The sequence below is a fragment of the Plecotus auritus genome (assembly GCF_963455305.1).
Source record: "Plecotus auritus genome assembly, chromosome: 7".
Classification (NCBI taxonomy): domain Eukaryota; kingdom Metazoa; phylum Chordata; class Mammalia; order Chiroptera; family Vespertilionidae; genus Plecotus; species Plecotus auritus.
Genome location: NC_137774.1, coordinates 21,957,578 through 21,983,195, shown reverse-complemented (window position 1 = coordinate 21,983,195; position 25,618 = coordinate 21,957,578). Strand labels below are relative to the sequence as shown.

Genomic DNA, 25,618 nt, shown 5'->3' with positions numbered 1-25,618 from the left:
TAAATAGTAGAGCTAGAATTAAAAATGTCTGAAACTGTGAAAAAATATTTGGAGCACACACGACAGGCTAAGGGCTAATTTTTCTAAAGGCAAAGGAGCCCTAGCTGGCTTGGCTCAGTGGATAGAGCGTTGGCCTGGGGACTGAAGGGTCCTGGGTTCGATTCTGGTCAAGGGCACATGCCCTGGTTGCGGCTCTGTCCCCAGTAGGGGGGCATGTAGGAGGTAGCCGATCGGTGATTCTCATCATTGATGTTTCTATCTTTCTCTCCCTCTCCCTTCCTCTCTGAAGTCAATAAAAATATTTTTTAAAAAAGGCAAAGGATATGAAGTAACAATTCATTGTAGAGGAAATAGAAATAACTTGTAAAAGATATGAAAAAATGTTTAACCATACTTACAAGAAATAAAATATAAATTAAAATTATAATGAGGTGCTATTTTAATCTTAGATTGGCAAGTAGTAAAATGCTCAATGACATTGTGTTGGAGATGTAAAGAAATAGCCATACTTGCCAGGCTGGTGTTGCTCAGTGGTTAAGTGTTGACCCATCAATTCCAAGTTAGGGCACATGTCCGGTTTTGGGCTGAATCCCCAGTATAGGGCGTGTAGGAGGCAGCCAATCAATGCAATGATTCTCTCTCATCATTGATGTTTCTCTCTCTCTCCCTTCCTCTCTGAAATCAATAAAAACATATTTTAAAAAATAGCCACTCTTATATGGTTGATAGTAAGGTAAATTGGTAATTTCTCTTGTCAGATCTGACAAGAAGATGGTAACAAAAAATATCCACAAATGATTTGAAAAATGGATTTGTAAATTTTTTGCTGTTAGTCACATACAATCAGAAAAGCTTGGAGACCCCTGGTTTGAAAAAGTGACCCCTGAAGAGCAAGAATTTGTCAGTGACACTCCCACCTGGTCCAGACAGAAGGTGCCCCAGAGTCTGGGGTGTTTCATTCTGCTTAACTGCTCACACCTACGGGGAGGCTGGATGAGCCTACTGTAGTTCGATGATACCATCTTTTAAGATCACCCAACGCATTTCTTAATTATGTCCTTGATGTTCAAGGGTAATGGATGATTCAAATGTGGCTTCCCACGTTGTTACCTTTCTCACAGGTAGAAAATGTGCCGTCCAAAGTCTGTTCATTGCATAATCCAGTACTGGACTCTTGGGAGCTTGAGGTCCACCCCCAAGAGACGCCTCACCTCTGAGCATTATGACAAAATGAGGTCTTGGGTTTGTCAAAGTGATGCCAGAGCCTAGAGGACAGACACCCTCAGTTTCCCCAGATGACTTCATGCCGGTACTCTCTCCTCCTAGTGCTATAACCCAAATTCTTCCACTGAAGACCCTGAGAAGTAAGACAGATCGAAACCTGGGCCTTGTTTCTAAAATAAGAGACTTTATAGCTCTGAGTTGTAATAATTCTGCAGCACACCTAATGTTATTCTTGCTCAACAGCTATTTCTTCTATGGCCTCAGGTTTGTTTTGTTTTTAAATAATAGTTTACTGATTTTTAGAGAGAGGAAGGGAGAGGGAACGAGAGAGAAACATCGATGGGCTGCCTCCTGCATACCCCTACCGGAGATCGAGCCAGCAACCCGGGCAGGTGCCCACACCGGGAATCAAACCAGCAACCTTTCTGTGTATAGGACAATGCCCAACCAACTGAGCCACACTGGCCAGGGCCATGGCCTCCATTTTTGAACAGTGTTAACTCACCAACTCGTTAGCTGATTGTTGTTTTGGTCTGCCAGGCACCAAGGTTCAGGCTCTCAACAAAGGCTCTTCAGACAACACTGATGAACTGACCTACAGAGCTGTGTTTACAGAGGTTCGCGGTCTGGCTTACTACTGTGGCTGAATGCTGAATAACTGCATAGCCAGCCGTTTTGGCATTCTCCCTCCTGTGCCTGGGCTGTTCCTTCTTCGAATAAAACTGAAACAGACCCATTTTCTTTAGTCAATGACAATACCATCAGCTGTCCCAGCAGCTTGGATGACCAGACTTTTATTTTCGCCTCAATGCCTGATGGCAATACTCCAACTCCAGCAATTTCCAGGAGTGAGGAGCAGCCCATGCAGGAAGGGTATGACAGGCCCCAGGGCATTGGGCTGACCTCAGATCAATTAGGACGGCAGTTCTCAGCTTTAGTTGCAGATTAGAATCACCTGGAGAGCTTTTTAAAAGTAGCAATGCCCGTGTTCCCACTCCTACCTATTGCGATTTCATTGGTCTGTGTGGAAACTGGGCACAGATGCCTTTAAAAGCTCCCCAGGTCATATGTGCAGTCGCAATGAAGACCACAGACGTGGGGTCGTATGTTAAAAGAGAGGATTGGGCCCTAGCTGGTTTGGCTCAGTGGATAGAGCGTCGGCCTGCAGCCTGAAGGGTCCCAGGTTCAATTCTGGTCAAGGGCACATGCCCGGGTTGCGGGTTCGGTCTCCAGTTGGGGGCGTGCAGGAGGCAGCCAATCAATGATTCTCTCTCATCATTGATGTTTCTATCTCTCTATCCCTCTCCCTTCCTCTCTGAAATCAATAAAAATATATTTTAAAAAGAAACAAACAAACAAATAAATAAATACCGGCAGAGTTCTCCTTAAAAAAAAAAAAAGAGAGAGAGAGAGAGAGAGAGAGGATTGGAAGCTGGCATATCCCTTCTAAGCCTCTGGTCTGAAGCTCCCCTAAAGCATCTCCACACCTTTGGCAATTAGCTCACAGATATATTTGCAAAAAACTGCAGAAGAACAGTGTTAAGGATACAATGCCACGCTTCACAAGTGGCAAGACATTTTCTCACATATTCTTACATTTGACTCTTAAAATAATCCAGTGAGGCAAGCGGGACAGGTATTATTAGCCACACTTTTCTGGTAAGGAAGTTGGTATCCTGAGCCCACTGAGGACCCGGACTTCTGGTTTTCGTTCAGCAACTTTTAAAATTACATAACCGCATACTCTGCAGGGGTCCTCAAACTTTTTTAAACAGGGGGCCAGTTCACTGTCCCTCAGACCGTGGGAGGGCCGGACTATAGTTTAAAAAAAAAAAACTATGAACAAATTCCTATGCGCACTGCGGGGCCCGGGATGAGTCGGCTGCTAAGCAGAACAGGCAGCGGCACCCGGCGGGCCGGATAAATGTCCTCGGCGGGCCGCATGTGGCCCACGGGCGGTAGTTTGAGGATCCCTGCTACAGTGACAGTAAATAACCTCGGCTGTCACAGGGAGGGAGGAATACCACACAGGAATGAGCAGCAAGGGTTTAAAAATCAGACGTAAGAATGTGAATTTTAGTTCTGCCACTTATTAGCTCTATGATCTTAGGTACATATATAACCTCTTTGAGACTCAGTTTTCCTCATCTGAATATAGAACAAAACTACAGTGCCACCTTAAAAGGGGCATCAAAGAGATACAACAGTTGATATTCTCATATAATCATGCCACAATTTCCTACTTGTGAACAAATCTCTAAGAATTTTTTTTTTTTTAATGTAGTTGGGCTCCTTTATTCCATTAAGTTTTCTTTGGTCTCAACCTTTGCCTTTCGTACCTGACACTACTGCATGGGTGAGATGCTTCACTGGTTTGTACTGGCAGCATTTCTCATTACAGTCACCAAATGATTTCATCTAGATCAGAAACCAGAAGCACAGAAAATTCACCATTTAAAGTGTAATTGATTCACTTCCTTTTTTTAGAGAGGGGGAAAAAACACATCAATTTGTTGTTCCACTTATTTATGCATTCACTAGTGTCCTGGTGCATAGATTCATGCACATTGAAAGGAAATTAATTAGAAGAAATATTTTAATATCACTATCGCATCTTGCTAATGAAAAGAAAATAGGATTCTACTGAGTCTCCTACCTACCTACTTCAGGACTTCTGTGAGGGTCAAATGAGATGAGGCACAAAAAAACGCTTCACAAACATTTGGTTAAACTGTAAAATGTTTGCACCTCGCTATAAAGCAAGTCGGGTTCCTGGGCTGAAGAAACTCCAAGGAGGCTAGTTGCTAGGAAGAGGAAGCCAGGCGTTGTTACGTGACGTCATGACCTGGCACCCACAGGGACCGTTTTTGGGCTGGGCTGTGGGCCTCATTTTGCACCATGGGGTCTTGGCAGCGTTGGCTGTGATTTGGTGGGGTGTCGCTCTGGGGTGGTGGCGGGGCCTGTGTCCCACTTGGGGGAAGCCAAGTGTTAGTTTGTCAGTGCCAGGTCCATGGTGCCATTTATTTTTAAACTAGAGGCCTATGCACAAAAATTCGTGCAGGAGTAGGCCTTCCTTCCCCCTGCTGCTGGCACCGGCTTCCCTCTGGCACCCGGGACCTGGGCTGGCTTCCCTCCAGACCTGGCTTCATCAGGAAGGACGTCCGGAATGACGTCTGGTCTAATTAGCATATTACCCTTTTATTATTATAGAAGATGGCCAGTGTGCGTCATGGCAGCTCCTGCGTTGAGTTTCTGCCCCCTGGTGGTCAGTGCGCATCATAGCTACCAGTTGGACAGACGGACACTTAGCCTTTTATATAGATAAATTGATTCTTGTATGTTCCCTGACTGGGGATCAAACCCACAACCTTAGCTTATAGGGACAACATTAACTGAGCTACCCGGCAAACTTTCCTTATTTTTAATGACCTGGCCAGTTTTGAGGTGTTCTGGTCAGGTGTTTGTAGGATGCTCCACTACTGGAATTTGTCTGATGTTTTTCTCATGATTAGACTAGGTTTATGTGGTTTGGGGAGGAGGATCACCGCGGTAAGGTGCCATTTTCATCACATCATATCAAAGGCACATGCTATCTATTTGATTTATTAGTGATGATGTTGACTTGAATCACCTGGCTGAGGTCACCTTAGATTTCTCCACCGTGGTTACTCCCCTTTCCATACTGACGTTTTAGCAGGAAGTCACTATGTACAGCCCACACTGGGGGAGTTATGCATTCCCACCTCCCCCTGCCCCCCTGCCCTTGACAATGGAATATCATTTAATTGGAATGCTTCTGCAGATTTGGAGATTGTCCAAAGGTTTTAGTTTGTAAACCTTTTGCTGTCAATGCACAACAAGGCATGACCATGAACCTATTTGGTGATTTCCATAGCCCTGTACTAGTTTCTAGATTAGAACCATAACAGGGTGTAGGGAGACCTCTAGTGGTTAAGTAAGGGCATAACCAGCCAGTTGCAGGCTCTTGCCTTCTGCCACTGACATTCCTTCAGTCCAGTGGTTCTCAAACAGGGATGATTTTGCTCCCCAGCTCCAGGGAATATTCAGCAGTATCTGGAGCTATCTTTGATAGCCACGTTTTGGGGAGGCGATGCTACTGATATTTAGTAAGAAGAGGCCAGGGATGTTGCACAGAACACATACAAACAAATGATCTGAATTGACACGCCACTAATACTAAGGTTAAGAAGCCTTGTGGCCAACAGCTGTATACAGGTGTATAAAGGTTATAGTCATGCTCAAACAAACACTTTAAAAGGGAGAGAGAGACTCTGTTTTGTAAAAAGAGAGGACAAATTCTTCCAATAAAACGTGCAGCTCAACGCTATTGATCACAGCAGAGATAGAAGAAATGGCGAAGTGATTTCTGGAAATGAGCAGTTTCTGTTGGGGCCAACATTGGGCACATGAATACGAAAGACAAAAACTCATGCTGTGGAGCAAAACAGAAGCAAATGGTAAACGGGAGGCTGTTCTGAGCAGAAGAGGTGCAGGTAGAAAAAGAACTGAATCAGGGCCAGTGTTTTGAGAAAGGGAATAAGTAATACATTTTGTTCCAGATGATTTTTAAAATATAAATCAATTAAACTAAAAATAAGTTTGAGGGGAAAACTGCAGCCACGCCCATTACAACCATGATCTACAACTATTTCAATTGCATCCCTATATATTTTATGTTGTTGCAACCAATGAATATAACCACTTCATACTCTACTTTTTAAAAAATATATATTTTATTGATTTTTTACAGAGAGGAAGGGAGAGGGATAGAGAGTTAGAAATATCAATGAGAGAGAAACATCGATCAGCTGCCTCCTGCACACCTCCTACCGGGGATGTGCCCGCAACCAAGGTACATGCCCTTGACTGGAATCGAACCTGGGACCCTTCAGTCCGCAGGCTGACGCTCTATCCACTGAGCCAAACCGGCTAGGGCTCATACTCTACTCTTTTCAATGAATGTTGTATCTGAAATGTTTTTATATTCCTAAAGTCTTTATTATCTTTTCATTTAAAAATTTTTTCCATTCTCTTTTTAAATGTCTATATTTCACAGTGTAGATGAACCACAGTATAGCCATTCTCCTATTGTTTCAGTAGTTTTTCTAACATTGTTTCAATAGTTTTAGGTATACTTCTTTAAATTCTAGAATTTATTTTCAGTATATGGTGTGAGGTAAAACCCAACTAGGTATTTTTATACAATTTGCTACAAATAATTGATTATATAATTTCTTATCTACTGTGATGTATCCTTTATAAAATATTAACTTACTCTTTTAAAAACCCTATAACTGTTATTACCCACATTTTACACCTAATAGGCACAGAGAGGTTCAGTAAGTTAACCAAGTTCACGCAGCTAATAAACGGTGGAGACTCAATCTGACACAGGCAGTTTGGCATCAGAGACCCATTCTTAATTAATTGAGTTAAATTATAAATGAGTTAATATTTGTAAAGAATCTAGAACAGTGCTTGGCACACAGTAATCTTTGTATAAATGTTTGTTTAATATATTCAGGGAAAATGTCATGGACTTATTTATCCAAAAATCTGTTTCAAGGATAACTGTTTGTATTCCATTGATCTGTGTTGGTTTCTGTTTTAGTTTTGATTATTAAAATAGCATTGGGGTGGGGGGCTGGGTGAAAAAGGTGAAGGAATTAAGAAGTACAAATTGGTAGTTACAGAATAGTCATGGGGAGGTAAAGTACAGCATAGGGAGTATAGTCAATAATATTGTAATAACTGTGTCGTGTCATTTGGGTACTAGACTTATGGGGGGGGGGTCACTTTGTAAGTTATATAAATCTCTAACCACTACGCTGTACATCTGAAACTAATATAATACTGAATGTCAACTAATTGAGAAAAAAAATTTTAAACATATTTTTATTGATTTCACAGAGGGAGAGGGAGAGAGAAATAGAAACATCAATGATGAGAGAGAATCACTGATCGGCTGCCTCCTTCCTGCCCCACACTGGGGATCGAGCCCGCAACCCAGGCATGTGCCCTGACCAGGAATCAAACCGTGACCTCCTGGTCCATAGGTTGATGCTCAACCACTGAGCCACGCTGGCTGGGCAACTAATTGAAAAAATTTTTAAATTTAAATAAAATAAAATAGCATTTTAAATATGATAGGGCAAGCCCACACCAATACCCACTATTCTTTTGTAACACTTTCCTTGCTAGGCTTGCCTGCTCATTCTTCCAAATAAATTTTATTACCATAATTATGGAAAATTTAAATATAAAAAAGTAAAAGAATTATAAGCACCCCAGATAAACTTTCCCAAATCATTTGTTTCAAAACTCAAGTAAAGCCGAAACCGGTTTGGCTCAGTGGTAGAGCGTCGGCCTGCGGACTGAAAGGTCCCAGGTTCGATTCCAGTCAAGGGCATGTGCCTTGGTTGCGGGCATGTCCCCAGTGGGGGGTGTGCAGGAGGCAGCTGATTGATGTTTCTCTCTCATCGATGTTTCTAACTCTCTATCCCTCTCCCTTCCTCTCTGTAAAAAATCAATAAAATATATTTAAAAAAAAAAAAAAAAAACTCAAGTAAAAACAGAAACAAACCAAAATAAGCTCCTTTTGAGAATTTGATGGTAAGTAATTCACACTAAGAGTGAATGTGATATTAATACTAATTAAAATTCTCCTTCAGAAATATGGTTTACTTCTCCACTTACTCAGGTATTTCTTTGTATTCCTGAGTAGTATATGGTGGTTTGGTCACCCAGATTTCTTGTTAATATTAATTAGTGACGTTTTTCTTTTGTGTTGGTGAAAGGGTGCAGAGAAAGGTTTTTTCCTCATGCCATCTTCACTGGTTATTGTCGGGCATTGGGGATATAAATTAATGTAAAAATTGTGTAATATAGCAGAGGAATATACTAGCCTTGTAGAAGAATTATTAATTCACTCATCACAACATCTATTGAGCATATGCTGTATGCCAGGCTCTGAAGACACATGGATGAGTGTGTCTATTTCTTTTTGTCCTTGGGGAACTGATACTCTTTGGAAAGATAAATAGATGATCTAAATAATTTAAAGCAGGGCAATAAAATGCCACAAGGAAGGTCAATAAGGCTGCACCAAGGAGATAATATTAATCAGTGAAAAGGGTTCTCCAGGAAAGAAAGGAGGTGCATTCCATGGAGCAGAAACACCTCATGTTCAGGGATAGGAAATTGGACATTTCTGTGTGAAGGGCTGAAGCAAGGCAAATGGGAATTGCTAGGGAGGCATTGAATAGTATGTTCTGCACAGAGAACAGGGCATTTGTTTGCTGTAGCTGACGTTTTGGGTATTTGGAATGGAGGTGGCTTCTGGAAAGATGAGTGGAGGTATAGAACATGCAAAAGGTTTGAACTTTATCATAAAAGTAACAGGGTCAGCAAAGGTTTTAAAGCAGGAGTTTTTATCAGAATTAGTCTTTGACAGAATCATTCTGGCACCAGGGAGGGCTTGGAATGGGAAGAGAGAAGGCTGGAAAGATGGTGACAGCCAGACTGTGAAGAGCTTTGCATGCTGTAGGGAGCCAAGCCTGCCATTGGACCTTAACCCTCAGGCAGCAGAGTGATAAGATCCAATAAGTAATAAAACGGTACAATGTGCTGAGATAAATGGCACAGATAGTAACAGTAGGCATTCAGGGGCGGGAGTTATCACCACACAGGGAGAGAATCTTGGCCTTAAAATCAGATGTAGGCAGGAATCCCAGGTCTTTCATCATGTGTGAACAAGCTTTGCAGCCTTTAAAAAAAAAATTATATACATATATATATATATGTTTTTATTGATTTTAGAGAGAAAGGAAGGAAGAGGGAGAAACATCTGATCAGCTGCCTCCTGCACGCCCCCCTAATGGAGATTGAGCCCACAACCTGGGCATGTGCACCAACCTGCAAAGCGACAGTCAACCAACTGAGCCACACTGGCTGGGGCTGTAGCTTTTTTTTTTTTTTTTGGGCTGTAGCCTTTTGAGCCTCAATTTTCTGACCTCTAATAAAATAATGAGGCCAATAATACTTACCTAAGTACCTGCAGTGAGGACTAAATGAGAAAAACTATTTTAATGCCAACTATATAGTAGTCACTCAATAAGCCTTATTTCCAACTGTGCCAGCTCCTACCTTGATTGAGTTCACAGTTGAAAAATTTGCATTTTCACTCATCACTGTTTTCATGCTCTGGTACTTCTCAGAATCTACTACCCATTTTCTTTTTCATGTCTATATTCTTGTACTTAAATTCTACCTTAAGACAATTTTGTTGTTGTTGTATATTCTTTATCCTGCCAAGAGCACTTTAGATCTGGAGAGACCAGCTCCTCCACCCTGTCCATTTCACTGTATCACATGTCCTGAGATTTGCTTCTTTCTATCTGATTCCAGGGTCAAAGATCTTGATGATAGCACAAGCATTTACCTCAGAGAGATAATGGCTTATTCATTTTCCTCTTCTAGCTTCTGAGAAAATAAAACTAAACAACTCAAAAACCTTGGGAGAGTGAGAAATATGAACTGACACCCCCCCACTCTTCTACCTTCTTAGGTTTGGGCCCAGAAGTCAACCAAATAATGTCTTTGTCAGTAAAATCTCAGTGCTTGCAACTCAACCCAAAGACTGATGTTGTCCCCAAACCCACCTTGCAATCTGTCATCATTAAAACACTGCACCATGTAAACTCACCATAGTGCTGGTTATCGGGAAAGAGGAGCAGCTCATGTTCCGGACAAAAATTGATTTGTAGGTACATCCAGAGCTGAAGGCTGCAATATAGTGATTCATTTATCGAATAAATCTTTATTGAAACCTTCTCTTTGCCAAGCATTGTTCTAAGTTCTGAGATACAGCAGTAAACAAAACAAGATCCTTGCTCTTGTGGAGCTCACAGTCTAGTGAGAGAGACAGATAATGAATAAGCAAATGCATAAGTATATACAAAATATGCCAGCTGGTGACATGTGCTATGGACAAAAATAAAACAAAAAGGGGGAGAAATGATGAGAAGGTAGAAAGGGCTATTTTAGGTAAGTGAATTTGTTTTGTTTTTCTTTTCTTAATTATCAAGCTACTAGAGGCCCAATGCATGACATTTGTGCACTGGGGGGTTCCCTCAGCCCAGCCTGCACCATCTTGCAGTCCGGGACCCCTGGGGGATGTCCACTGAGGGGTCCTTAGCGCTGCCACAGAGGTGGGAGAGGCTCCCGCCACCACCACTGCATTCGCCAGCCATGAGCCCAGCTTCTGGCTAAGCGGCACTCCCCCTGTGGGAGCACACTGACCACCAGGGGGCATCTCCTGCATTGAGCGTCTGCCCCCTAGTGGTCAGTGCACATCATAGCCACCAGTTGTTCTGCCGTTTGGTCAATTTGCATATTAGCCTTTTAGAATATAGGATAACAGATAAAGTATGTAAAGTGTACAACTATGTACAACTTGATAAATTTTTAAAAATTGATTTGAGAGAGAGAGGAAGAGAGGTGGAGAAACATTGATGTGAGAGCAGAACATCAATCGGCTGCCTCTTGCACACCCCTATCTGGGATCTAGCCTGAAACCCAGGCATATGCCCCGACCAGGATTCAAACCAGCAACCTTTCAGTGCATGGGACAATACCCAACCAATTGAGCCACATCTCTGTTATCGCGTGTTTGCAACTGTCTTTTTCACTGTAGACATTCTATGTTTGCGAAGTGACTTCTAAGCAGAGACCCGAGGGAAGTGTGTTCTACTTGGAACACTTTGCCTCTGAAAGAGAAATACAAAGGCCTCGAGGCAGACCTGTGTTGTTTGAGAAGCAAAGAGGCCAGTATGGCTGGAATTGAATAAACAATGGAGAGAGTAATAGGAGACAGGGTAAGAGAAGTGGAGAGCTGGGGCAAAGGATAAAGTAAGCCAACGAAAGGCCTTTTTTCAAAAAAATGTATTTTTTATTGATTTCAGAGAGGAAGCGAGAGGGAGACAAAGAGAGAAATATCAAGAATGAGAGAGAATCACTGACTGGCTACCTTCTGCATGCCCCCAACTGGGGATTAAGCCCAAGCCCAAAACCTGGGCATGTGGCCTGACCGGAAATCAAACTGTGACGTCCTGGTTCATAGATCGAATCTCAACCACTGAGCCACACCGGCTGGGCCATCAGCAGGCCTTTAATACTGAGATAGAGAAGAAGTCATTGAGGGTGTTGAGAAGACAGACACAATCTGACTGAGGTTTTTAACTACATCCCTTTGGCTTCTCTGCTAAGAAAAGCCTGGCCTGGCCAGTGTGGCTCAGTGGTTGAGCACCGACGTGTGAACCTGGAGGTCACGGTTTGATTCCTGGTCAGGGCACGTGCCCGGGTTGTGTGCTCAATCCTCAGTAGGGGGAGTGTAGGAGGCAGCTGATTGATGATTCTCTCTCAACATTGGTGTTTCTCTCTCCCCCTCTCCTTTCCTCCTAAAATCAATAAAAATAAATAAGCCTGAAGAGCCAGGGAAGGAGCAGAGCGGGGAAGAGGCAGGGGGAGTAATCCAGGAGAGACATGGTGTGGGCTCGGGTCAGGATTACAGCACTGAGGAAGTAAGGGATCTGGTTCTGGAATCATTGTGAAGGCAGACCTGACAGGGTTCTTAGATGGGACTGGGGTATACGAAAAAGAGATTATCAAGCATGAGTCCAGGTTTTCAGGCGCGAACAGGGTGGAATTGAACCCAGTCTTCTGTACAAACTTTTTGGTATAACTGATCACACAGAGAATCCGCCAGGGGTTTACTCCTTCAAACCGCATTTCAGTAACATCAAATTTAGGAAACAGTCCATGTGACAGAGCTTTGCTGGAACAGCCTTGCACCTATTGATACCTGTAATAAAAAATAATTTCTTCTGGAGGGATTTAAGCCAGTCTACAATGATAGCAGACAAAGATTGGCTTTGTTTATAAATCTCCTCCAAGGGCTCTATACACTTTACAAATCGCACACTAGCCAGTTGTTCACCTCAAAACAAAGGCATTTCAAAAGCAGAGAATTAAGAGGTGTGGAAGAGGCAAGGGAATCGAGGTTGGAAAACAAATGCCTTCACATAAGAGCTCACCTCAAAGCTATCTGTAAAGCTCAGTGAAGGTCTTACGGAGTGCTCAGGAAGGACCTCAACAGGAAACAAAAGCGCAACTCGGATTTCACAGCACAAAGCAAACCTGAGGGGACTGAACGAAATGATCCGGTCAATAAAAAGTTCAAGGTTGACATTAAATATGCACAACACACTGTTATGCTGAGAGAATTATCAGAAAATGCTTACAAGTAGGTTTTCCTACATAACAATAACAAAACCCCATAGATTTCTGGCGTTATTGCCTTACTGAGGGGGTGAGGAGAGCACATTGCGATTTGCGTCGCCCTCCTCTGAAAAAATGGGATTAAAGAACTTTCAAAGGCGGGGGGAGGGGGCAGGGTGGGAGGATGGGAGCGGGCTAGAAGAGGTTAATGGGGGAAAAAGGAGGACCTATGTAAATAAAGATTAAAAAAACCCCAACAACTTTCAAGGAACAGAAAAAGAGGGACCAATCATCAGAAAGCATGAGAAGTGGCATCTTTCAATGGCTTCTGGTGACATATTCAAGTCACTGGCAAGAACCGAGGGTGGAACTCGAGATTGCAACAGGCTCACCAGAGCCAAGCGGACGTGACCGCTCACATGGGGATGACAGCCACAGCATTGGCAAATCATGACTCATGGCCCACAAGCTGAGAATGGTTTCCACATTTCTGGATGGTTGGGGGAAAAAAATCAAAAGAAGAGTATTTGTTATATGTGAAAATTACATGGGATGAAAATTTTGGCATCTATAAATCACGTGTTGTTGGCACATAGCCCCACTTATCCATTTAGGTAGGAGTAGTTGCGACAAGAGCCCCTGTAGCCTGCAAAGCCTAAACTAGTGTCTGTCCAGTCCTTTCCAGAAAAAGCTTGCCAACTCCCTGCTCGATATCACACTGATGTATAAAAGTAGAAATAACAGGCGAAGAAACTTACTTCTAAAATGCAATTGAGCGCACATCTCAGAAATGGAAAAGCAGAGTGTATACAGCTCTTTTTAAAAAATAAAAATATACATATTGACTTCAGAGAGGAAGGGAGAGGGAGAAATACAAACATCAATGATGAAAGAGAATCACTGATTGGCTGGTGCCTCTCGTACACCCCATACTGGGGATAGAGCCTACAACCTGGGCATGTGCCCTTGACTGGGACTCGAACCCAGGACCTCCTGCTTCACAGGTTGCCACTCAGCCACGCCAGCCGGGCAAGTGTATACAGCTTTTACCTGCAGCACTTGGCTTTCATTCTTTTCAGGCAATAGAAAGGAGAAAGATCACTTTTCCAAGAAAGGAAAGGGATACAAATCCATTTAATCAGCTAGAATCAGATACTGTTCAGGTTTTCTGCTCTTGAATTGGCCTTTTCCATAGGGAGTTAATATAAAAGTCAGAGGATACACAATGGTGAGTTAGTCAGCCCACATACAGTGGCATTAAAACTTTCAGAATGGAGAGCTTGCCTGCCTTTTCCACTACTGGAGCCTCAGAACCTCCACATTGTGAGCATTCGATATTTGTTGAATGAATACCTGAGCATAAACTCTCTGCACACACTTATGAAGGAAGTTGGCTACTCTATCTCATGTTTTCTTCACGCTGCAGCGTTGAACAAAAAGAACCATTTTGTTCTTGGCCTCGAAGTGCTTTGGGGAAACTGCAGCAATAACACTTGAGATCTCTCTGCTCCACCTCAGGATGAGAGCACTCCAGAACACAGTGGCCCCTCACCCCCTCGCTGTGCTTACGTCAAAGGGCAAGTACGGGTCCAGCACAGAGAGGAGAAACCAAGATGGCGGCATAGGTAAACACCTAAACTGCTGCCTCACACAACGATTTCAAAACTACAACTAAAAGACAAAACGGCCCTAATCAGTTTGGCTCAGTGGATAGAGCATCGGCCTGCGGACTGAAGGGTCCCAGGTTTGATTCCGGTCAAGGGCATGTACCTTGGTTGTGGGCATATCCCCAGTGGGGTGTGTGCAGGAAGCAGCTGATCGATGTTTCTCTCTCATCGATGTTTCTAACTTTCTATCCCTCTCCCCTCCTCTCTGTAAAAAAATCAATAAAATATATTTTAAAAATAAATAAATAAAAGACAAAACGGATATCATCCAGAACCACAGGAAAGCTGGCTGAGTGGAAATTCTACAACTAGAAGGAAAGAGAAAAGCACACGGAGACTCAGAGGAGCTGCAAAAGGCTGAGGTACGGAGACGTGCGCGCGGAGAGGACTGGCGGCTGAGTGTGTCGCTGGATTTCTCAAGTGGGAGATGCAAGCTCTTGACTGTGATGAACTCCAGTTCAGGGCGAGACCCTGGGGACCCAGACTCATTTGGGGGGAATCTGGACTTTCAGGAAAAGAGAAAAGCACACTGAGACTCAGGGGAGCTGTGAAAGGCAGAGGTCCGGAGGTGTGCGCACGGAGAGGACTGACTGCTGAGTGCTTGGCTGGCTTTCTCAAGCAGGAGGGAGACGGAAGCTCCTGACTGTGCTGAACTCCAGTTCTGGGCGAGACTCTGGGAACCCAGACTCATTCTGGGAGAAACTGGACTGTTTGGCAGTGGGCGAAACTCGAAGGCGGCTTTCTCTCAGAGGTGCTTACAGCGATTACCATGGGACAGTGAGACCCAGGGGTTTATTAGGGCAGAGTTGACAGGAAGCCAAGGCTGTCTGCTCCGCCCTGAGACTCCGCCCCATCCAAGCTGAGCACAGAGGCTTTTGTAATTTTGCAAGTCTTGTCTCATAAGGGTGTCTCCAGCACAGAAGTTCTCCCAGCGTAGACACAGCTGATCCTCACAGCCAATTGGCCTGGAGGTCAGTTCCTCCCAGTGATACCAACAACAATCAAGACTTAACTACAACAAGGCTGTACACACAGTCCACAAAGGTGTGCACCAAGAGTGTCCACCTCAGGTAACTGGGGAGGCTGAGCCACTGGGCCCTATAGGACACCTAGCACACAAAGCTACCCTACCAAATCAGGGAAGAAGCGAAAATCTGGAGACAAAGAAACAGATCACAAATGAAAGAAATGGAGGAAAGCAAACGACTGGATATAGAATTCAAAACCACGGTTATAAGGTTTTTCAAGAATTTCCTAGAAAAGGCCAATAAATTTAGTGAGACCCTCGAGGATATGAAAAAAGACCAACTAGAAATTAAACATACACTGACTGAATAAAAAATATTATACAGAGACCAAACAGCAGACTAGAGGACTGCAAGAATCAAGTCAAAGATTTGAAATACAAAGAAGCAAAAAGCACTCAACCATTAAAGCAAAAAGCAAAAAGAATCCAAAAATTTGAAGATAGTGTAAGGAGCCTCTGGGACAACCTCAAGCATACCAACATCCGAATTATGGGGGTGCCAGAAGAAGAGAGAGAGCAAGATACTGAAAACCTATTTGAAGAAATAATGACTGAAAACTTCCCCCACCTGGTGAAAGAAATAGACTTACCAGTCCAGGAAGCACGCAGAACCCCAAACAAAAGGAATCCAAAGAGGACCACACCAAGACACATCATAATTAAAATGCCAAGAGCAAAAGACAAAGAGAGAATATTAAAAGCAGCAAGAGAAAAACAGTTAATTACCTACAAGGGAGCACCCATACGATTGTCAGCTGATTTCTCAACAGAAACTACGCAGGCCAGACGGGAGTGGCAAGAAATATTCAAAGTGATGAATAGCAAGAACCTACAACCAAGATTACTCTACCCAGCAAAGCTATCATTCAGAATTGAAGGTCAGATAGAGCTTAACAGATAAGAAAAAGCTAAAGGACTTCATCACCACCAAACCAGTATTATATGAAATGCTGAAAGGTATTCTTTAAGAAGAGGAAGAAGAAGAAAAAGGTAAAGATAAAAATTATGAACAACAAATACATATCTATCAACAAGTGAATCTAAAAATCAAGTGAATTAAAAATCTGAGGAACAGAATAAACTGGTGAATAGAATCAGGGGCATAGAAAGGGAGTGGACTGACAATTCTTGGGGGGAAAAGGGTGTGGGGGGTGCGGGAAGAGACTGGACAAAAAGCGTACACCTATGGATGAGGACAGTGGGGGGAGGTAAGGTCAGAGGGTGGGGTGGGAACCGGGTGGAGGGGAGCTATGGGGGGGAAAAAGAGGAACAATTGTAATAATCTGAAGAATAAAAATTTATTAAATTTTTTTTAAAAAAGGGCAAGTATGGCCGCTATGTAGTGAAGGCTCCACAGGAAGGTTTGTTTGTTTCTGATTCCAGCTTACTGGGTTGTTCAACATCAGCCAGTAGGAGCAGACCCATGTTTACAACCTAGCTCAGCCTCCTTATCTCCTGTTCCTGCAGGCAAAGCTCTTTTGTGCTTAAAGTGTTTTTTCAAAGACGCTGGTTATACGTATAGAAAATACCAACCCAAACAACACAAAATCCAAATGCTCTTATTTACACAAGGATGCTATTTTATCTTCATTCACTAAATACTGAAAGAAGTTCATAGTTCCCTTTGCTTTTTTTTCTACTTGCAAATATTAGATGAACTAACTTACCTGAAATGTTAACCCTGAAGAATGTTGTCTAAAAAAAGAGGTTCCATACTCAGTTTCTTTTTCTGTTCTTTTCAACTTTAAGTTGTTTCTATAATCTTTTCAACTTGAATTTTTGTTTTTGTTTTTGTTTTTTTTTCTAATTAGGCATAAGGGTCCTTGGAGCTTAGGAAAGAGGAAGGTAAAGATAACGCCATGGAGGGTGTGGGGGGTGTGAGGGAGAAGAGGGAGAGAGGTAGGGGAAAGGCCAGGGCATGCTCCCTGGAAGGAGAGCAGCCTCAACTTGAGGTTCTGTTTTTTTTTAAATGTATTTTTATTGATTTCAGAGAGGAAGGGAGAGGGAGATGGAAACATCAATGATGTGAGAAACTCACTAATTGGCCGCCTCCTGCATGCCCCACACCGGGGATTGAGTCCACAACCCAGGCATGTGCCCTTGACTGGAATCAAACTGGGACCCTTCAGTCCGTAGGCCAATGCTCTATCCACTGAGGCAAACCGGCTAGGGCTCAACTTGAAGTTTTAATGAGGATCTACCATGTACCTTATGTGCATTTTGCAAAGTTGGGGAAAAGGTAAATAGCAGAGGTGAAGACAAGCTTCTCACACTCCAGAAGCCCCATGTTATAGTCATTTTTTGTTTGTGACTGAATTACCCCAAGGGGAAGTGCAATTTATATACCTACATTATGCATTGCAGAGAAAAGAAATATGTAAGAAATCTCTGTTCTCCTGGATAGTATTTTTATGACAAGAACAAAAATTCCAACAAGAGCACTTAAGAGTTTTCATGCTATCATTTAAGATCTTTTAAAGGTTGTTGTTGCTTAAGTAGTCTCAAGAGATAAATAGCCAGAACACTACTGGTTCTTCAAAATGTTAAGTACAAATGCACTACCAGCTAAGAATGAAAATTTCCCTTTGCCTTCCATAAAAAAGGGATACAGAGAAATAAGTCAGATTTCCACATTCTCTCCAAGTTCAGGTGTTTAATATTAATTCTCATTGTCTATATCAGGGGTCCTCAAACTTTTTAAACAGGGGGCCAGTTCACTGTCCCTCAGACCGTTGGAGGGCCGGACTACAGTTTAAAAAAAAACTATGAACAAATTCCTATGCGCACTGCGGGCCCAGGACGAGTCGGCTGCTAAGCAGGACAGGCAGCGGCACCCGGCGGGCCGGATAAATATCCTCGGCGGGCCGTAGTTTGAAGACCCCTGGTCTATATCGTGAACTTTGCCATCAGAAAACCTCAGTTTGGATACTTTGTGATTTACTCGATCACAGACCTTGGGCAATTCTTGGACCTCTCTGAGCCTCTCTCTCTTCATGATTACCTCATGATACTTCTTTTTTTTTTTTTTTTAATATTTTATTGATTTTTTTACAGAGTGGAAGGGAGAGGGATAGAGTCAGAACATCGATGAGAGAGAAACATCAATCAGCTGCCTCCTGCACACCCCGCACTGGGGTTGGGCCCGCAACCAAGGTACATGCCCTTGACCAGAATCGAACCTGGGACCCTTGAGTCCGCAGGCCGACGCTCTATCCACTGAGCCAAACCGGTTAGGGCTTTTTTTTTTTTTTTTTTTTACCTCATGAGACTTCTGTAAGAATCAAGGAAGGTAATATATATATACTAGAGGCCCGCTGCATGAAGATTCATGCAATAGGCCTTCCTTCCCCTGGCTGCCGGCACCGGTTTTCCTCTGGTACCCGGGACCCGGGCCACAGCGGAGCCAAGCCTTCAGCCTTCAGGCTTGGCTCTGGCCGCAGTGGAGCCGTCAGTCTTCAGTCTTCACTTGGGTAGAGCCTTCAGTCTTTGCTCCGTGCCTGCGTATGCAAATTAACCCATCTTTGTTGGTTTAATTTGCATACCCACTCCTGATTGGCTGGTGGGCGTCACAGAGGTACGGTCAATTTGCATCTTGCTCTTTTATTAGTGTAGATATATAAATACCTGCCTGGCTGGTATGGCTCAGTGGTTGAGCATCAACCCACCAACCAGGAGGTTACCAGTTCGATTCCTGGTCAAGGCACATGCCCAGGTAGTGGGCTCAATCCCCAGTAGGAGGCCTGCAGGAGGCAGCCAATCAATGATTCTTTCATCATTGATGTTTCTATCTCTCTTGTCCTCTCCCTTGCTCTCTGAAATCAATATATATTTGTATAGACATAAAATGTTTTTTTAAGAAAAAAAAGTTTCTTCTTTTTTTTTAAATGTATTTATTTCAGAGAGAGGGAGAGATAGAAACATCAATGATGAGAGAGAATCATTGATCTGCCCACCCCATACTGGGGATCGAGCCTGCAACCTGGGCAAATGCCCCAGCTGGGAATCAAACCGTGACCTCCCAGTTCATAGGCCATTACTCAAACACTGAGCCATGCTGGCTGGGCAAAAAAGACCATATTTAAGAAAAAATCTTCTAGCCCTGGCCAGTATGGCTCAGTTGGTTGAGCATTGTCCTGTGTACTAAAAAGTTGCTGGTTCAATTCCTGGTCAGGGCATGTACCCAGGTTTTGGGTTTGGTCCCCAGTTGGGGTGCATATGAAGGCAACTAATTGATGTTTCTCTCGCACATCAATGTCTCTCTCTCTCTCTCTCTCAAATCAATAAGAATATATATACATACATTATATATACATATATATATACACATATACACATATACATATACATATATACACACACACACATATACATATACATATATACACACACACACACACACATATATATATATATATATATATATGTATATATATATATATATATATATTAAAGCCTTCTAAATAAGAATGCCCCACCAATCCCTTGAAAGTAAGAACTGCATCTTCTTTCTTATTAAATCCCCAACATCTGGAATAGTGCCTGGTACATAGAAGATACCTAATTATTTAATTTTGAATGAAGGAATACTTTACCATATAATATAAATATGTCCTCATGAGGCAACTTTTACTATAATTTTTAGATTAATAGTAGGGTAGTAATTGAACATAAGATGCCAAGTTAGAAGTTGTCCCTGGACTACTAAACTCTTATTCTAAGTCTTTCTCTCTAAAATATGATATTCCTGATGGTAGGGCCCAACCACAGCTTTATACACTCCACATGAGTAAGAATAATATTCCATTACATGCATACCACATTTTGTTTGTCCACTCATCTGTCAATGGACACTTGGGTTGCTTACACTCCTGACTATTGTGAATGAAGCTATGAACCTGATATACTGGGAAACTCCCTGCTTTCAATTCTTTTGTGTATGTACCCAATTACTGATCATATGGTAATTCTATTTTAAATTATTTGAGGAATCACCCTATTCTCTTTTTTAAGAAGTCATATTATTTTACATTCCCACCAGCAGTGCACAAGAGTTTTAATTTCTTTACAACCTTGTCAACACCTATAATTTTCTGGATTTTTCTCATAGTAGTAATACTAATGAGTGTGAGGTAGTTCGAGTAATTTTTTTAAAAATATATTTTATTGATTTTTTACAGAGAGGAAGGGAGAGGGATAGAGAGTTAGAAACATCGATGAGAAACATCGATCAGCTGCCTCCTGCACACCCCCTACTGGGGACGTGCCCACAACCAAGGTACATGCCCTTGACCGGAATTGAACCTGGGACCCTTCAGTCCGCAGGCTGACGCTCTATCCACTGAGCCAAACCGGTTTCGGCAGTTCGAGTAATTTTTAAAAAATAAGTTATTTGGGAGAAGTTATTCCCAAAGCTGATTAATTTAGAAAAAGACGTTTTCCTGAGAAAAATGTTGACATAGTTGTTCTCAGCATTTCCCATCTGACCCAAGAGGTATTTTTCTTCTAAGATGGTATCATTCATCTAACTTTTTGATAGGTTAGTGATTGCTGTTAGTGATTAATAGGGCCGGGTGTATCCTGTTACATTTTGCAAAGCCACCCAAATGTTTTTCTTTGGAATCATCTGACCTAAACATGATGACTAAAGGGATATACCCAAGAAAAAGGGAAGTGAATCAGCTATGAAGGAGATGGGGTTGGGAAAGAGCCTGTAAAAAGTTAATAGTTCATCTGAACTTTTTTTTTTTTTTTAAATATATTTTATTGATTTTTTTACAGAGAAGAAGGGAGAGGGATAGAGAGTTGGAAACAACGATGAGAGAGAAACATCGATCAGCTGCCTCCTGCACACCTCCTACTGGGGATGTGCCCGCAACCAAGGTACATGCCCTTGACCGGAATCAAACCCGGGACCCTTCAGTCCGCAGGCCGACGCTCCATCCACTGAGCCAAACCGGTTTCGGCAGTTCATCTGAACTTTTACTTAAATATACAGAAGTATAGTTTCATCGTTGGTAAACTTTAATATTTGACTTCAAAGATCACAGAAGACAGAAAGGTGAAATTTTGGGAGTTTTTAAAACTCAAATTTTTTTTTTTTCATATAATGGTGAAATGGTTAAAATAAGGAAGTGAAAAAAAAAAAAAACCTACCCTCTGTGTAACGCCATACAATAGTTGGGAGAGGCCTAGCACTTATGTATATTAAATATTAATTTGTTTAATCAAAAGTTTTACTTGGAAGAAAAAGGAAAACAATGACATGAGAGAAATAATTGTATTTCTTTTAACACACTCTTCCTATGATCGTATTTAAGAAGTTCAGTGACAAAGAACATGAAGAAGAATAAGCCTGGGAACAGCAATGTTGCGTGGTGAAAACAGCTTGAACTTTGTCTTGGAAGACAAGTTTAAAGGTTTTGCATAATAGGTTTGTCACCTTACTAGCTGGGCAATCTGTGTGAGTCACCCAACCCATCTGAGCTTCCATTTCCTAATCTATAAATCTGAGGTAATATCACTTATTTCACAAGACTGTGGTAAATATTAAATAAGACAACAGGTGTGATAATACCTGGCATACAAAATATACGGGATATATGTTAATTTTATTCCTTTTTCTAAAGTAGGGTCAAAGTTGTCTAGTTATTTGGTAGAGCTTAAAGCATGCATACTTGGGCTCTGGATATTGCTTTTCAAAGAGTGACTTGAATTGGAATTTTTCATACTCCCTCCAGAAACTCGTTTCTTTCTCATCTCAGTAACTGGCTCCACCATCCAACTATTCAGTTGTATAAGCCAAACCTACCAATTAACTTAAGAGTTTTCCCTCTTCCTTTACCCACCAAGTCCATTGGTTCTACCTCTAAAATAGATCTCAAATCCAGTCACTCACTCCATCTCCACTCCCACTGCCCTATCTCTATTCCCATCCTGTCCCCTTCCAATCTATTTTTACTTAGCAGCAAGAATAATATTTAAAAATGCACTACATCAAAAGTACAGCATAGGGACTCGTCAATAATCCTATATAATAAAACCCTAATATGCAAATCAACCACATGGTAGGACGAAGCAGTCGCTATGATAAGCAGATCACCAGGGGGCAGCTCCTGTATTGAGCATCTGCCCCCTGGTGGTCAGTGTGCACCCACAGCGGGAGCGCCGCTCAGCCAGAACTGGGCTCACGAATGGCAAGCACAGTGGCGTGGCTGGAGCCTCTCCCGCCTCCATGGCAGCGCTAAAGAGCAGCGAGCCGAGTGGTAAGGAGCAGCAAGCAGTCGGGCAGTAAGGAGCATGCAGGCCAGGCTGAGGGACCCCACTGGTGCACGATCTGGGCCTGGGAGGGACCATGGGAGGGCTCCAGGGCGTGTCCAAGCCATCTCATCCAGTCCCAATCGGCTGGATTCCAGCAGCAAGCTAACCTACTGGTCAGAGCATCTGCCCCCTGGTGGTCAGTGCATGTCATAGCAACTGGTCAAACGGTCGTATGAATGGTCGGACACTTAGCATATTAGGCTTTTATTATATAGGATGTTACCCTGGAGTATAAGAAAAAAAAGATACTGCTTCCTCCTTTTCTCTCAGCTCAATTACTTACTAACAAGACCAAAAGCCCTAAGGAGGGCAGGAATTGTTCTGTATGGTTCACAGCTATAACCCAGGTGCCAGGAATGGCAGGCATTCATAAATATTTGTTGAATAAATACAACCCATTCAGGCTTGATAGAGATCTTTTCTCACATGTCCTCTCTCTCCACTAGCTCCTTCTCATTTTCACACGTTTATAAGCCTCCCCATTTAGAACACAACTCACTTGATACTGCTGTCTTTTCAAATGTCCTGGTTCTCCAATTCCTTTGAATAAGTGGCTGATTTTTACTAGCCTCATTTAGTACCATTCAGTCCTCTTCAGCCCTTTGCAATCTGGTATCAGTTCCATCAACTAGAGAGATAAGTGAACCACAGTTAAGGAGGCCTCCTTCTAAACCAAATGCAGTCATCCTTTCCCAGGCCCTGCCTTCTCAATGTCCTATTTTGGACACTGCTGATAACCACTTTCTCTCATAAATTCTCTTTCATGGGGTTGAAGATGCTGTGGGCAAATTCAAGGGATTGACTCTGTCACTCTTTTCCCCACACTCATTTCCTTCAAGAGTTTTTCTTTTTCTCTTAATTTAAATTATCAACTCTTTTGTTGATGAGGCTTAATAAATCACAAGTGAGTTTATTTCATTTTAAATACAGAATCTCAAGCCTTGAATTAGCACTCAGAACAGTCCAGAGGCAGAAAAGCCTAACATCACTAGTGGCTTTATGAATTGTGTTGGTATGCTCTCAGCATTCTTTAAAACAATTTAAAAATTTTTTCTTTAATAATTTTTTTCAATTACAGTTGATGTACAACGTAAGTTTTTTTTTTCAATTACAGTTTACATTCAATATTATTTTGTATTAGTTTTAGGTGTACAGTATAGTGTCAATCATGTACTTTACAAAGTGTTCCCTCTGATATTTCCAGTACTCAGCTGGCACCATTGCTCTCTGCATTCTGATCTCTGACTCTTGAATCTGACTGTTTTAGCTCTGACCTTGTTTTGGTGCCTGGTCTCAGACCGCTATTTACATTTTCCTTTTGTTACTGAAATGATTATGTCATATTATTGCCTAGCAGTTTTAGTTCTTGTTTTTAATGTCTTGAGTTCAGACACCTACTGAAGTCATAAGACTTTCAGTTCAGAACAAACTCTTCAACCTGGCACTCTTCCATTGGCACTCGTATCTACTGCAGATTCTCTCTTGACCATTTAAAATTTTTTTTTACTGATCTGAGAGAGAGAGAGGGAGAGAGGAAGGGAAAGGGATGTCGGGGGTGGAGGGGGGGAGAGAAACATCAATTTGTTGTTTCACTTATTTATGCATTCATTGGTTGATCCTTGTATGTACCCTGACCAGGGATCAAACTTGCAACTTTGGTGTATCAGGATGACGCTCAACCAGCTGAACAACCGGGCCAGGGCCTTTTTTTTTTTTTTTAAATGTACCTTCCCAGGGCCACCATGTTGCACAACTCTAAGCAGAATCATCATTCACACTGTATTCTATGTTAATGGTTTCCCATACTGGAAAATACTAAGATTCACATTTTACATTCTTTTATCTCAATTCACTGCTGCCATTCTTTCTCTACAGTTGTGGCTTCTAGATGCCCACTGTTGTCAGGGCCCCACCTCAATTTCTAGAACCAGCCCTGGCCAGAAATTAGAGATGTAATAGCTCTAGGACGTAGTACCAACTTACTACTATAATTAGTCCAGTGTTATCGCTTTGTTCTTCAGTTCTACTAAATGAGCTTATTTCCAAGACCAGGGTGCTAGCTCTGGTTGGTACCTGGTGTCCTGTTTTGCCTTGGTAACGTGCCTAGGACTTTAGTCCTACAAAGAAGCTCTTACTATTTCATGTTAAAACTCCCTCATGCCAATTGCTTACTGAAATGCCTGCCAACTGCTGTCCAACTGCCATGTACCTGGGATACTACTGACATGCTGAACTAGACCTATAGCTGATTCTGTCAAATCTAGTGCCAGCTGCATCTCAGCAGAAAGGTCTTCCCCACTGTGCTGTCCACCACGCCTACCAATAGCTATCTCAAAATGAAAGGATATTTAGCCTATTTTATTTATTTATAAAATATATTTTTATCTATTTTAGAGAGGAAGGGAGAGGGAGAGATAGAAACATCAATGATGAGAATCACTGATCAGCTGCCTCCTGCATGACCCACACTGGGGATAGAGCCCACAATCTGGGCATGTGCCTGATTGGGAATCAAACCGTGACCTCCTGGTTCATAGGTTGATACTAAACCACTGAGCCAGGCTGGCCGGGCTATTTAGCCTATTTTAAAATATGATACCCCAATCAGAAAAGCAGTATTTAAATGTTTTCTGATGGTGAATATCAACTCTCTTGTTAAAGCTACTATACTTTTATTAAGTGATTTAGTCACCTTGACTATAAAATCATCAAACTTCTAAAACATGACTTTCTAAACATCTTTACCACACTGGGTACTTTATCTTCTATTGGTTGACACAAAATATATGCTGGCCCTACAATATGAACTGCTCTGAATCATAACAAAGCAAAATTTGGTAAAAAGAAATAACATAAAGAATTATATCAAATATGATCCCTAGCAACTATAATAACAAATTATTGTGAAAATGGCTGATATAATGGATTACCTGCCCAAGTTATTTGTTCACATGCCAAGAAGCAACTTCTTTACCATAAAAGTGTTTCCACATTTTCTTTACTCTAGAGAGAAATCTCAGGTGCATTTACTCATCAATTCATCACCTCATCAAATTCTGCAAAAAGAAAAATCTACAAAGTATAT

General features: G+C 42.1%; 1 protein-coding gene across 1 annotated transcript in view; it reads right to left on the bottom strand.

Moving 5' to 3' along the window:
• Positions 1–23,124, bottom strand: part of YPEL2 (yippee like 2) — an 88,159-nt gene extending 65,035 nt beyond the window's left edge. Inside the window, exon 1 of the mRNA XM_080679852.1 lies at positions 23,033–23,124. The gene's annotated coding sequence lies outside the window, so the exon portion shown is untranslated. The remainder of the gene's footprint in view (positions 1–23,032) is intronic.
• Between the last annotated feature and the right edge of the window lie 2,494 nt (positions 23,125–25,618).